This window comes from Macaca thibetana, chromosome 1 (genome assembly GCF_024542745.1).
Source record: "Macaca thibetana thibetana isolate TM-01 chromosome 1, ASM2454274v1, whole genome shotgun sequence".
Taxonomy (NCBI): domain Eukaryota; kingdom Metazoa; phylum Chordata; class Mammalia; order Primates; family Cercopithecidae; genus Macaca; species Macaca thibetana.
In genome coordinates this window covers 168,873,206-168,886,672 of record NC_065578.1, presented here as the reverse complement: position 1 = coordinate 168,886,672, position 13,467 = coordinate 168,873,206, and positions in this window count along the sequence as shown.

Below are 13,467 nucleotides of genomic sequence, written 5' to 3'. Positions count from 1 at the left end.
GCAGAATTACAACTGATTATTCTTAAAAAAATGACATATTTATTCAGCGACATATGGTATGATTGAGGAGATAAGAAAATATTAAATTATTACAGAAATAGTAAATGTAAAGTGCAAGTAAGTGCAATAAATGTTAATAAAATAATTACGAAAGATGATGTGTGTAGTGGGATCAAGATTGGACCCCAACATTTGGTAGGATTTGGATAGAAAGGGGGTATGAAAGACAAAAAACATTTAAAAAGACACAGGTTGGCATATCTGAAAAAAAAAAGTTGTAGTCAAATGTGATGCAGACACCTATACTTCCTTTCGAAGATAATAATTCGGAAGTACCAACTTGCTTGAAGTAATAATTTTCTTTTAATGTCATGTTCATTAACATTCAAAATGTTTTTATATTATCATTTTTGTATTCATCAGCTATATGAATAATAATAGAGTTAATCAAATAGAAGAATAATAATTGTGCCCAATAAAATGGTGTTCTATAATGAACCATAGGTCATCACCATGCTGATATTTAGGTCTCTCTTATTACCTCACTGTATTTTGCCTTTCAAAACCAATACATGTTTTTCTTTCCAACTTTTATTTTAGGTTCAGAGGGCAGAAGTGCAGATTTGTTACATGGGTAAATTGAATGTAATAGGGGCTTTGTATTGGTTCATTTTCTCACTGCTGATAAAGACATACCTGAAAAATGGGAACCAAAAGCAGTTTAATTGGACTTACAGTTCCACATGGATGGGGATGCCTCAGAATCATGGTGGGAGGTGAAAGGCACTTCTTACATGGCAATGGCAAGAGAAAAATGAGAAAGCAGCAAAAGCAGAAACACCTGACAAACCCACTAGATCTTGTGAGACTTACTCACTATCACGAGGATAGAATGGGAAAGACCATCCCTCATGATTCAATTACCTACTCTGGGTCCCTCCTAAAACATGTGGGAATTCTGGGTGATACAATTCAAGTTGAGATTTGGATGGGGACACAGCCAAACCATATTATTGTGCCCCAGCCCCTCATGTCCTCACATGTCAAAACCAATCATGCCTTGCCAACAGTCCCCCAAAGTCTTTTTTTTTCTTTTAAATTATACTTTATGTTCTAGGGTACATGTGCACAACGTGCAGGTTTGTTGCATATGTATACATGTGCGACGTTGGTGTGCTGCACCCAATAACTCGTCATTTACATTAGGTATATCTCCTAATACTATCCCTTCCCCCTCCTCCCTCCTCCCACTCCACAACAGTCCCCAGTGTGTGATGTTCCACTTCCTGTGTCCAAGTGTTCTCATTGTTCAATTCCCACCTATGAGAGAGAACATGTGGTGTTTGGTTTTCAGTTCTTGCGATAGTTTGGTGAGAATGATGGTTTCCAGCTGCATCCATGTCCCTACAAACGACATGAACTCATCCTTTGTTTATGGCTGCATAGTATTCCATGGTGTATATGTGCCACAATTTCTTAATCCAGTCTGTCATTGATGGATATTTGGGTTGGTTCCAAGTCTTTGCTATTGTGAATAGTGCTGTAATAAACATACATGTGCATGTGTCTTTATGGCAGCATGATTTATAATCCTTTGTGTATATACCCAGTAATGGGATGTCTGGGTCAAATGGTATTTCTTTCTAGTTCTAGATCCTTGAGGAATTGCCACACTGTCTTCCACAATGGTTGAACTAGTTTTATAGTCCCACCAACAGTGTCGAAGTGTTCCTATTTTTCCACATCCTCTCCAGCACCTGTTGTTTCCTGACTTTTTAATGATCACGATTCTAACTGGTGTGAGATGGTACCTCATTGTGGTTATGATTTGCATTTCTTTGATGGCCAGTGATGATGAGCATTTCTTCATGTGTCTGTTGGCTACATAAATGTCTTCTTTTCAGAAGTGTCTGTTCATATCCTTTGCCCATTTTTTGATGGGGCTGTTTGTTTTTTTCTTGTAAATTTGTTTGAGTTCTTTGTAGATTCTGGATATTAGCCCTTTGTCAGATGAGTAGATTGCAAAAATTTTCTCCCATTCTGTAGGTTGCCTGTTCATTCCAATGGTAGTTTCTTTTGCTGTGCAGAAGCTCTTTAGTTTAATGAGATACCATTTGTCAATTTTGGCTTTTGTTGCCATTGCTTTTGGTGTTTCAGACATGAAGTCCTTGCCCATGCTTATGTCTTGAATGGTATTGTGTAGGTTTTCTTCTAGGGTTTTTATAGTTTTAGGTCTAACATTTAAGTCTCTAATCCATCCTGAATTAATTTTTGTATAAGGTGTAAGAAAGGGATCCAGTTTCAGCTTTCTACTTATGGCTAGTCAGTTTTCCCAGCACCATTTATTAAATAGGGAATCCTTTCCCCATTTCTTGTTTTTGTCAGGTTTGTCAAAGATCAGATGGTTGTAAACATGTGGTATTATTTCTGAGGGCTCTGTTCTGTTCCATTGGTCTATATCTCTGTTTTGGTACCAGTACCATGCTGTTTTGGTTACTGTAGCCTTGTAGTATAGTTTGAAGTCAGGTAGCGTGATGCCTCCAGCTTTGTTCTTTTGGCTTAGGATTGTACTGGCAATGCGGGCTCTTTTTTGGTTCCATATGAACTTTAAAGTAGTTTTTTCCAATGATGTGAAGAAAGTCATTGGTAGCTTAATGGGGATGGCATTGAATCTATAAATAACCTTGGGCAGAATGGCCATTTGCACGATATTGATTCTTCTTATCCATGAGCATGGAATGTTCTTCCATTTGTTTGTGTCTTTGATTTCACTGAGCAGTGGTTTGTAGTTCTCCTTGAAGAGGTCCTTCACATCCCTTGTAAGTTGGATTCCTAGGTATTTTATTCTCTTTGAAGCAATTGTGAATGGGAGTTCACTCAAGATTTTCTCTCTCTTTGTCTGTTATTGTTGTATAAGAATGCTTGTGATTTTTGCACATTGATTTTGTATCCTGACACTTTGTTGAAATTGCTTATCAGCTTAAGGAGATTTTGGGCTGAGACGATGGGGTTTTCTAAATATACAATCATGTCATCTGCAAACAGGGACAATTTGACTTCCTCTTTTCCTAATTGAATACCCTTTATTTCTTTCTCTTGCCCGATTGCCCTAGCCAGAACTTCCAACACTACGTTGAATAGGAGTGGTGAGAGAGGGCATCCCTGTCTTGTTCCAGTTTTCAAGGGGAATGCTTCCAGTTTTTGCCCATTCAGTATGAAATTGGCTGTGGGTTTGTCATAAATAGCTCTTAATATTTTGAGATTCCATCAATGCTGAATTTATTGAGAGTTTTTATCATGAAGTGCTGTTGAATTTGTCAAAGGCGTTTTCTACATCTATTGAGATAATCAGGTGGTTTCTGTCTTTGGTTCTGTTTATACGCTGGATTACGTTTATTAATTTGTGTGTATTGAACAAGCCTTGCATCCCAGGGATGAAACCCACTTGATCCACTTTTTGATGTGCTGTTGGATTCGGTTTGCCAGTATTTTATTGAGGATTTTTGCATCAATGCTCATCAGGGATATTTGTCTAAAATTCTTTTTTTTTTTTTTTTTTTTTCTGTTCTGTCTCTACCAGGCTTTGGTATCAGGATGAGGTTGGCCTCATAAAATGAGTTAGGGAGGATTCCCCCTTTTTCTATTGATTGGAATAATTTGAGAATGAATGGTACCAGCTCCTCCTTGTACCTCTGGTAGAATTCGACTGTGAATCTCTCTGGTCCTGGACTTTTTTTGGTTGGTAGGCTATTAATTATTGCCTCAAATTCAGAGCCTCTTATTTGTCTATTCAGGGATTCAACTTCTTCCTGGTTTAGTCTTGGGAGAGTGTATGTGTCCAGGAATCTATCCATTGCTTCTAAATTTTCTAGTTTATTTGTATAGAGGTGTTTATAATATTCTCTGGTGGTAGTTTGTATTTCTGTGGGGTCAGTGGTAGTATCCCCTTTATCATGTTTTATTGTATCTATTTGATTCTTCTCTCTTTTCTTTTTAGTCTTGCTAGTGGTCTATCAATTTTGTTGATCTTTTCAAAAAGCCAGTTCCTGGATTCATTGATTTTTTAAAGGGGTTTTTGTGTCTCTATCTCCTTCAGTTCTGCTGTGATCTTAGTTATTTCTTGCCTTCTGCTACCTTTTGAATGTGTTTACTCTTGCTTCTCTAGTTCTTTTAATTGTGATGTTAGGGTGTCAATTTTAGATCTTTCCTGCTTTCTCTTGTGGACATTTAGTGCTATAAATTTCCCTCTACACACTGCTTTAAATGTGTCCCAGAGATTCTGGCATGCTGTATCTTTGTTCTCATTGGTTTCAAAGAACATCTTTATTTCTGCCTTCATTTCGTTATGTACCCAGTAGTCATTCAGGAGCAGGATGTTCAGTTTCCATGTAGTTGAGCGGTTTTGAGTGAGTTTCCTAATCCTGAGTTCTAGTTTGACTGCACTGTGGTCTGAGAGACAGTTTGTTATCATTTCTGTTCTTTTACATTTGCTGAGAGGTGCTTTACTTCCAACTATGTGGTCAATTTTGGAATAAGTGCAATGTGGTGCTAAGAAGAATATATTCTGTTGATTTGGGTTGGAGAATTCTGTAGACATCTGTTAGGTCTGCTTCGTGCAGAGTTGAGTTCAATTCCTAGATATCCTTGTTAACTTTCTGTGTCCTTGATCTGTCTAATGTTGACAGTGGGGTGTTAAAGTCTCCCATTATTATTGTGTGGGACTCTAAGTCTCTTTTTAGGTATCTAAGGACTTTCTTTATGAATCTGTGTACTCTTGTATTGGGTGCATATATATTTAGGATGGTAGCTCTTCCTGTTGAATTGATCCCTTTACCATTATGTCTCTTTGTATCTTTGTTGGTTTAAAGTCTGTTTTATCAGAGACTAGGATTGCAACCCCTGCTTTTTTCTGTTTTCCATTTGCTTGGTAGATCTTTCTCCATCCCTTTATTTTGAGCCTATGTGTGTTTCTGCATGTGAGATGAGTCACCTGAATACAGCATACTGATGAGTCTTGACTCTTTATCCAATTTGCCAGTCTGTGTCTTTTATTTGGAGCATTTATCCCATTTACATTTAAGATTAATATTGTTATGTGTGAATTTGATCCTGTCCTTATGGTGTTAGCCGGTTATTTTGCTCGTTAGTTGATGCAGTTTCTCCCTAGTATCGATGGTCTTTACATTTTGGCATCTTTTTGCAGTGGTTGGTACCAGTTCTTCCTTTCCATGTTTAGTGTTTCCTTTAGGAGCTCTTGTAGGGCAGGCCTGCTGGTGACAAAATCTCTCAGCATTTGCTTGTCTGTAAAGGATTTTATCTCTCCTTCACTTATGAGACTTAGTTTGGCTGGATATGAAAATCTGGGTTGAAAATTATTTTCTTTGAGGCTGTTGAATATTGGCCCTCATTCTCTTCTGGCTTGCTGAGTTTCTGCTGAGAGAACCACTGTTAGTCTGATGGGCTTCCCTTTGTGTGTAACCCAACCTTTCTCTCTGGCTATCCTTAACATTTTTTCCTTCATTTCAACTTTGGTGAATCTGACAATTATGTGTGTTGGAGTTGCTCTTCTCAAGGAGCATCTTTGACCTGCAGCTGAGGGTCCTGACTGTTAGAAGGAAAACTAACACAGAGAAAGGACATCTGCACCAAAACCCCATCTGAACATCACCATTATCAAAGACCAAAGGTAGATAAAACCACAAAGATGGGGAAAAAGCAGTGCAGAAAAGTTGAAAATTCTAAAAATCAGAGTGCCTCTCCCCCTCCAAAGGAATGCAGCTTCTCGCCAGCAATGAAACAAAGCTGGATGGAGAATGACTTTGATGATCTGAAAGAAGATGGCTTCAGATGATCAAACTTCTCCAAGCTAAAGCAGGAAGTTCGAACCCATCGTAAAGAAGCTAAAAACCTTGAAAAAATATTTGACGAATGGCTAACTAGAATAACCAATGTAGAGAAGTCCTTAAATGACCTGATAGAGCTGAAAACCATGACACAACAACTACGTGACAAATGCACAAGCTTCAGTAACCGACTTGATCAACTGGAAGAAAGTGTATCAATCATTGAAGATCAAATGAATGCAATGAAGACAGAAGAGAAGTTTAGAGAAGAAAGAGTAAAAAGAAATGAACAAAGCCTCCAAGAAATATGGGACTATATGAAAAGACCAAATCTACATCTGATTAGTGCACCTGAAAGTGATGGGGAGAATGGAACCAAGTTGGAAAACACTCTGTAGGATATTATCCAGGAGAACTTCCCCAACCTAGCAAGGCAGGCCAACATTCAAATTCAGGAAATACAGAGAATGCCAAAGTCTTAACTCATTTCAACATTAACCTAAAAGTCCACAGTCTGAAGTCTTGTCTGTGACAGGGCAAATCCCTTATGTCTATGAGCCTGTAAAATCAAAAGCAAGCAAGTTACTTCCTAGATGCAATAGGGTGCAGGTATTGGGTAAATACAGCCTTTCGAATTGGGAGAAATTGCCCAAAAGAAAGGGATTACAGAGCCCATGCAAGTCCAAAATCCAGTAGGGCAGTCAAATTTTAAAATTCCAAAATGATGTTATTTCACGCCAGGTCTCACATCCAGGTGAACTAATGCGAAAGGTTGGTTTCTATGGTCTTGGGCAGCTCCTCCGCTGTGCCTTTTCAGGGTACAGCCTCCCTACTGGCTGCTTTCACAGGCTGGCACTGAGTGTCTGTGGCTTTTCCAGGCGCAGGGTGGATCCAAGCTATCGGTGGATCCACCATTCTGGGTTCAGGAGGATGGCGGCCCTCTTCTCAGAGCTCCACTAGGCAGTGGCCCAGTAGGAACTCTGTGGGGGCTCCAACCCCATAATTCCCTTCCACACTGCTTTAGCAGAGGTTCTCCATGAGGGGCTCGCCCTCACAGCAAACTTTTACCTGGGCATCCAGGCATTTCCATGCGTATTCTGAAATCTAGACCAAGGTTCCCAAACCTTGATTCTTGACTTCTGTGCACCTGCAGGCTCAACACAACATGGAAGCTGCCAAGGCTTAGGGTTTCCATCCTCTGAAGCCACATCCCAAGCTGTACATTGGCTCCTTTCAGCCACGGCTGGAGTGGCTGTGATGCAGGGCACCAAGTCCCTAGGCTGCACACAGCACAAGGTCCATGGTCTCAGCCCACAAAACCACTTTTTCTTCCTGGGTCTCTGGGCCTGTGATAGGAGGGGCTGCTTTGAAGATCTCTGACATGGCCTGGAGGCATTTTCCTCATGTTCTTGAGGGTGAACATTAGGCTCCTTGCTGCTTATGCAAATTTCTGCAGCTGGATTGAATTTCTCCCCAGAAAATGGGTTTTGCTTTTCTGTCATACAGTCAGACTGCAAATTTTCCAAAATTTCATGCTCTGCTTCCCTTATAGAACCGAATGCCTTTAACAGTACCCAAGTCACTTCTTGAATGCTTTGCTGCTTAGAAATTTCTTCTGTCAGATACCGTAAATCATCTTTCTCAAGTTCAACATTCCACAAATCTCTATGGCAGGGACAAAATCCCAACCAGTTTCTTTGCTAAAACATAACAAGAGTTGCCTTTAATCCAGTTCCCAACAAGTAACTCATCTCCATCTGAGACCACCTCAGCCTGGACCTTATTGTCCATATCACTATCAGCATTTTGGGCAAAGCCATTCAACAAGTCTATAGGAAGTTCCAAGCTTTCCCACATTTTCCTATCTTTTTCTGAGCCCTTCAACGTGTTCCAAATTTTGCCTGTTACCCAGTTCCAAAGTTACTTCCATATTTTTAGGTATCTTTTCAGCAACACTCCACTCTACTGGTAGCAATTTACTGTATTAGTCTGTTTTCACACTGCTGATAAAGACATGCCCGAGACTGGGAAAAAAAGAGGTTTATATGTACTTACAGTTCCACATGGCTGGGGAAGCCTCAGAATCACAGTGGGAGGTTAAAGACCCCTCACACATGGTGGCAGCAAGAGAAAATGAGGATGAAGCAAAAGCGGAAACCCCTGATAAACCCGTCAGATCTCCTGAGACTTATTCACTATCATGACAATAGCACAAGAAAGACCGACCCATGATTCAATTACTTCCCCCTTGGTCCCTCCCACAAGAAATCAGAATTCTGCGAGATAGATATCAAGTTGAATTTTGGGTTGGGGACACAGACAAACCATATCAGGTGTGATGTGCAGATTATTTTGTCACCCAGGTAATAAGCATACTACCTGATAGGCAATTTTATAAGGCTAAATTTCATCCCACCCTGTATCCTCAAGTAGTCTTTGGTGTCTATTGTTCTCTTTTTTTATGTCCAGGTTTACTCAATGATTAGCTCCCACTTACAAATTAGAACATACAGTATTTGATTTTCTGTTCCTCTGTTAATTCACTTAGGATACTGCCCTCCAGCTCCATCCTTGTTGTTGTAAAGGACATGATTTTGTTCTTTTTATGACTGCATAGTACTCCATGGTGTATATGCACATTTTCTTTCCAGTCCACTGTTCAGGGGCATCTAGGTTGCTTCCATGTCTTTGCAATTGTGAAGAGTGATGTGGTGAACATATGTGTGCATGTCTTTTTATGGTAGAACAATAAATTTCCTTTGGATATATACCCAGTAACAGGATTGGTGGGTTAAATGATAGAATTAATAACATTTAATAGTCGTTTTTATAACATTTGCTTGTTCTCTTCACGCTCTTTTGTGATACTATCCCTCTTCACAGATTATAAAGACTTTATATCTATACAAAGATTATATATATATATATAAAATACATACATATATTCCTGCATGTTTATATTCTTTGAGATTATGAAAAATATTGTAAGTGTTATCAATGTGATCAATGTAATTTTATGGTCTTAAACAGGTAATAGTAATGGTCTCCAGATTTAGAATGGAACTATATAAATTTGTAATCTTTAGACATACATGTGCAACACTTCATTGGAAAATTTATTGATCTAATAGTAGCAAGGTTGTGTTTATCTTATAGATAAGCTTATAGACTGTTATTTATTTGTCAAAATAGATAGTGGCTTAGTCATTAAGCTTAAGTTGTGGTCCCAATAACAGGAGCATTGACATTCTTTACAAGTTTTTTTTTAAATATATGTGTAGTTGATGATATCATTTTCTGTAAACCCTTATTGATTATTAAAGCATACATGTTAGAATCTAGTAATTTTTGAAACACTTAATATTTAATAATCATCTGTTTACTTTATGCCCACAAGATATATATATAGATTTCCATTCCAAAGATTTTATATTTCTCTTACTTCCACGGTGTAACCACAGTATTATTGTTCTTGCAGGTGAGAAAGACATATAAAAGAAAACAGAAGAAATTAATTGAAAACTGTGACCCACTTCTGATTTCAAAGTTTCTATGTCTAAATGGAGTAATCTTTACTCATATTCCACTTTTATATTCTTTATTCAGATATCATTCTTCCTGTTCACACTGAACTTTTTCTTCCAAAGACAGAAAAATTTGCTCTCAATATGTTAGGCCCCTGTGGACTTTCATTTGTGGGAAAAAATATTCTCATAACTATAATTTTATTTAATCACTCAATCATCATTCTATTATTTTAGCCAAGGCAAGGACTGATTCTGTCTCTTAATCTTATGATTAAATAGAATATGTGTGGAATAATAGGTCTAAAGCCAGAAAACGACCTTTCAAAGTGAATATTAAAGGCTATTAGAGTTTCTTATTTTATGCTTCTGTCATTAAAATACATTTTGCTTTCCTTTAACTTTCTTGATAGCATTTGCCACATTTTCTCCATTGATTATTCGAAGTAACTTGGCTTGCTCGGCTTGTTGATTTTTTTTTTTTCTTAAATAGTCAAGACTAAAAAACTATGTCAAAGATTTAAAATACCATGACTTGCTTTTCTAGTCAAGAAGGTTAATCAGAAAAAGGGTTTACTCTTTTCCCAATTGGGGTATAAATTCTTATACTTACAGGAAAAAAAAAATGAGTAGTCAATATATTGGGCAAAATATATTTTTTTCACAGCTTGCTAAATAAATATTTACATATATATGCCAAAAATATTCTAGACCCGTATGTCCAATTCAATAGGCAGACTCACATATAATTATTTGAATTTAAATTTAAATTAATCAAAATTAATAAAATTAATATTCTGCCTTCTCAGTTGAAGTAGTCATATTTCAAGGATTTAATAGCCACCTATGGATAGCAGGTATTCTATTGGATAGTCTGTAAGTAGAATGTTCCTATCACAGCACAGAATTTCATTGATCTGTGAATCTTAATACTGGAAACAAGGTGTTCAAAAAAAATTACCTTTTGATGAGCTCACATAAAGAGAAAAATATATGCAGTATGAAAAACTACAATATACCCTCATGAGTATTTTGATAGACAATATAAGAGTGGTGAACTGTAGAAATGAGAGTTGTTGTTCATTTTCAAATAAAAATGCAACACACACTGTAATTAAATATTATTCATCCTTACAGGTATTTTGTTGTGTGGCTTGTTTATATTTACTACATAGAAATTTATCATTTTCAAACAATTTGTACTTATTTTTCCTTCTTCTTATTATATGTCCTATTGGCTTGTTTTAAAATAATAGCTAGACTTTTCAGAACCGTGTTCAATGTAGTAGTCACAGCAGCATCATTTTAAAATTCTGATTGAAATAAAAATTTTCCAAGGTTTAACTGCTAACTATAATTTTTGCTATAATGTTTCATTTGATTTCCAGTAAAATTAGAAAAAAAATAAATTTACAGACTAAACTTTCCTCACTGCATTTTGTCTTCAATATACATGCTTCTACTGATTGAATATGATTTTTATTTATGTTTGTTATATTTCAAACTCTTTTCAATTATATCTTAGGATTTGTTTATAAATTGGTCTACAAATTAAGAAGTATTTATTATAAGACAGTGATAAGTATTTATCATAAGACAGTAATAACTAACATCTACCCATAGAAATAAAATGTGGTTCTGTTTTGCTAGATATCATTACTCAACAGAAAATGTTACAAAATTCAAGTTCAAATTGCTTTCCTTTTTAAAATTTCATCCTTTGTTCAAAATTACAACATATTTTAGTTTGCCTCCTATTTCTTCTAAGCATTCTTTCTACAGCTATTTATTTTTCTCCTAGGGATTATAATTGCCTTCAGTTTATATCTTTTCTTAAATGTTTATATCTTTTCTTAAATCTTTTCTTAAATGAATAAGCAAATATTTACACTTTGTCAGAGAGATAATTCAGATTATTTTTCCTACACATTTTATAGTTTAAGACATTTTATCAAATCTCTCTAACTTCTAATCATTCTTTCTTCTGCTCTGAAACATTCTTTATTACATTGCTGAATATTTGCCCCTCCCCATGCACTAATTGCTTCTTTGAATTCATAACTTGGATTTCCTGGGTTCCTCCTCTGTACTATTATGACTCTTATCTCTTATTTTGTTATGTTTAGCTTTTATATCTGTGTTCTAAGATAATTTTAATTAATTGCATTTTTCAGTCTTTTTCTAATTTTTAAGAACTCATTTTTTTTGTTAATGTATCCATATTTTCTTAAAAGTACGCTATTGTCTTGAAAGTATTCATGATAACCCTGTATTAGTTAGGATTCTGCAGAGAAACAGAAACCATAGGAGATTTATCAAGGGATGTATTATGAAGAATTCACTCACGCAATTATGCAGGATGAGAAGTCCCAACACCTGCTGTCTTCAAGCTGGAGATACAGGAAAGCCTGTGGTATCCTTTAATCCAAATCTGAAAGTCTGAGAACCAGGAGAACCAATGGTGTAAGTACCTGTTCCGGTCCAAAGGCAGAGGGTTGATACTAATAATATAAATCCTAGTCAAAGGGCTGGAGAAGAACAATGTTTTAGCTCAAACAAACAGTCACAATAGAGGGAGGGTGAATCCAACCTTCCTCTACCCTTTTGTTCTCTTCAGGCCCTCATGTATTGAGTGATGCCCGCCTGAACTGGAGAGGACCACTTGCATTACTCAGGCTACCAGTTCAAATGCTAATCTCTTCTGGAAACACCATCAGCTCACAGACATACCTAGAAATAGTAATGTTTAACCAGATACCTGGGCATCCAATGGCCTAGTCAAGTTGACACATAAAATTAATCATCATATCCACTAAGTAAATATTCCTATGTGATTTTACTATCCCTATAGTATTTTTGACACATATGGGGTTAATTTATTCATCTAACATTTTCATTTTGTTCTTGGCTGTCCATTTATGTTTGTGATTAATACAAGTCTGTTTTGCTGCAGTACTGGTTTATTTCCATAGTCCTCACCTAGAACTGGTAGGTTAATTATGTGTGGGAGGAATGTATCTACTTGCAAGTCTCATTTTAGAGGGTTTAGGTGGTAAGTAGGCCATGGAGAGTGCCCTTAACCCAATCAGCTCAGAGGCACCAATCTTCACTAAAATCCCTAGCATCCTCAATCAGGGTATTTAATTTCTTTAGAAAAACACATTACAAGTTTTATCTTGGTGTCCAATATTCTTATTCCTGTCTTTTGTGCAGATGCTGCTAAAATTGGAAGTAACTCCCTGTACGTCCTCCAATGACCTGATCGCTGTGCGTAGGCTCATGTTTGCTCTCTGCACTTGCAGTGATCTTAGAAATTCATCAGAGTCATGGTGACAAGAACCACTTGCGTCTTTGCTCTAGTTTTTTATTGTTAAACTTTTGGTATGAAGATTTGCTCCTTCGTTTTTCAGCATAACTCTTTCCACATTCCTAATGTGTCTAAAATGATTGCCGTTGTTTCACATTCCTCTTGCTCAGGCTTGGAATAGACTTAATAATTTTGTTGATTTAAGCTCGTTTTCATTTTCATTGAAATTCTAGGAGGATAAATAGGAAATAAAGCTAAAGTCATATGCTGTAAGACAAATATTTAAGGGCTATTTTCTCTACCAATGACGAGAACAAAATTCTTATCATCTCTTCCCACTCACAGGAAGCGTTCACTGCATCCATTCTCCCCTGTAATCTTCCATATGTTGTAAGATCATTTAAAACCTTTTTCAACGTTGTATCTCTAAGTTGCAAAAACAACCTTTACAGTTTTGTTATTAAATTTGTTTGTATTATTACTACGCTATATTAGCCAATGCTCTCTCCTATGAATATACTCTATCCTATCAATATTTCTTGCATTTATGAAAACCTCTTTATTTTGTCATTAAACTTGAGTAGTTTTATTTCTTTACTGTTGACATAGTCCTGTGTTTAAGATCATTTTTTCTTTCTGCAGAACTATTAAAATTTTGCACTGGTATCTTAATTTTGCACAGATTGGAGGCCAATATAAATGATGTTCATTTAAGAATTTACCTATTTGGTGTTTTTATTGTTTTGTACTCTCAAAATTTTTAATTTTTTATTACTGTAGTGCTTGTACTTTA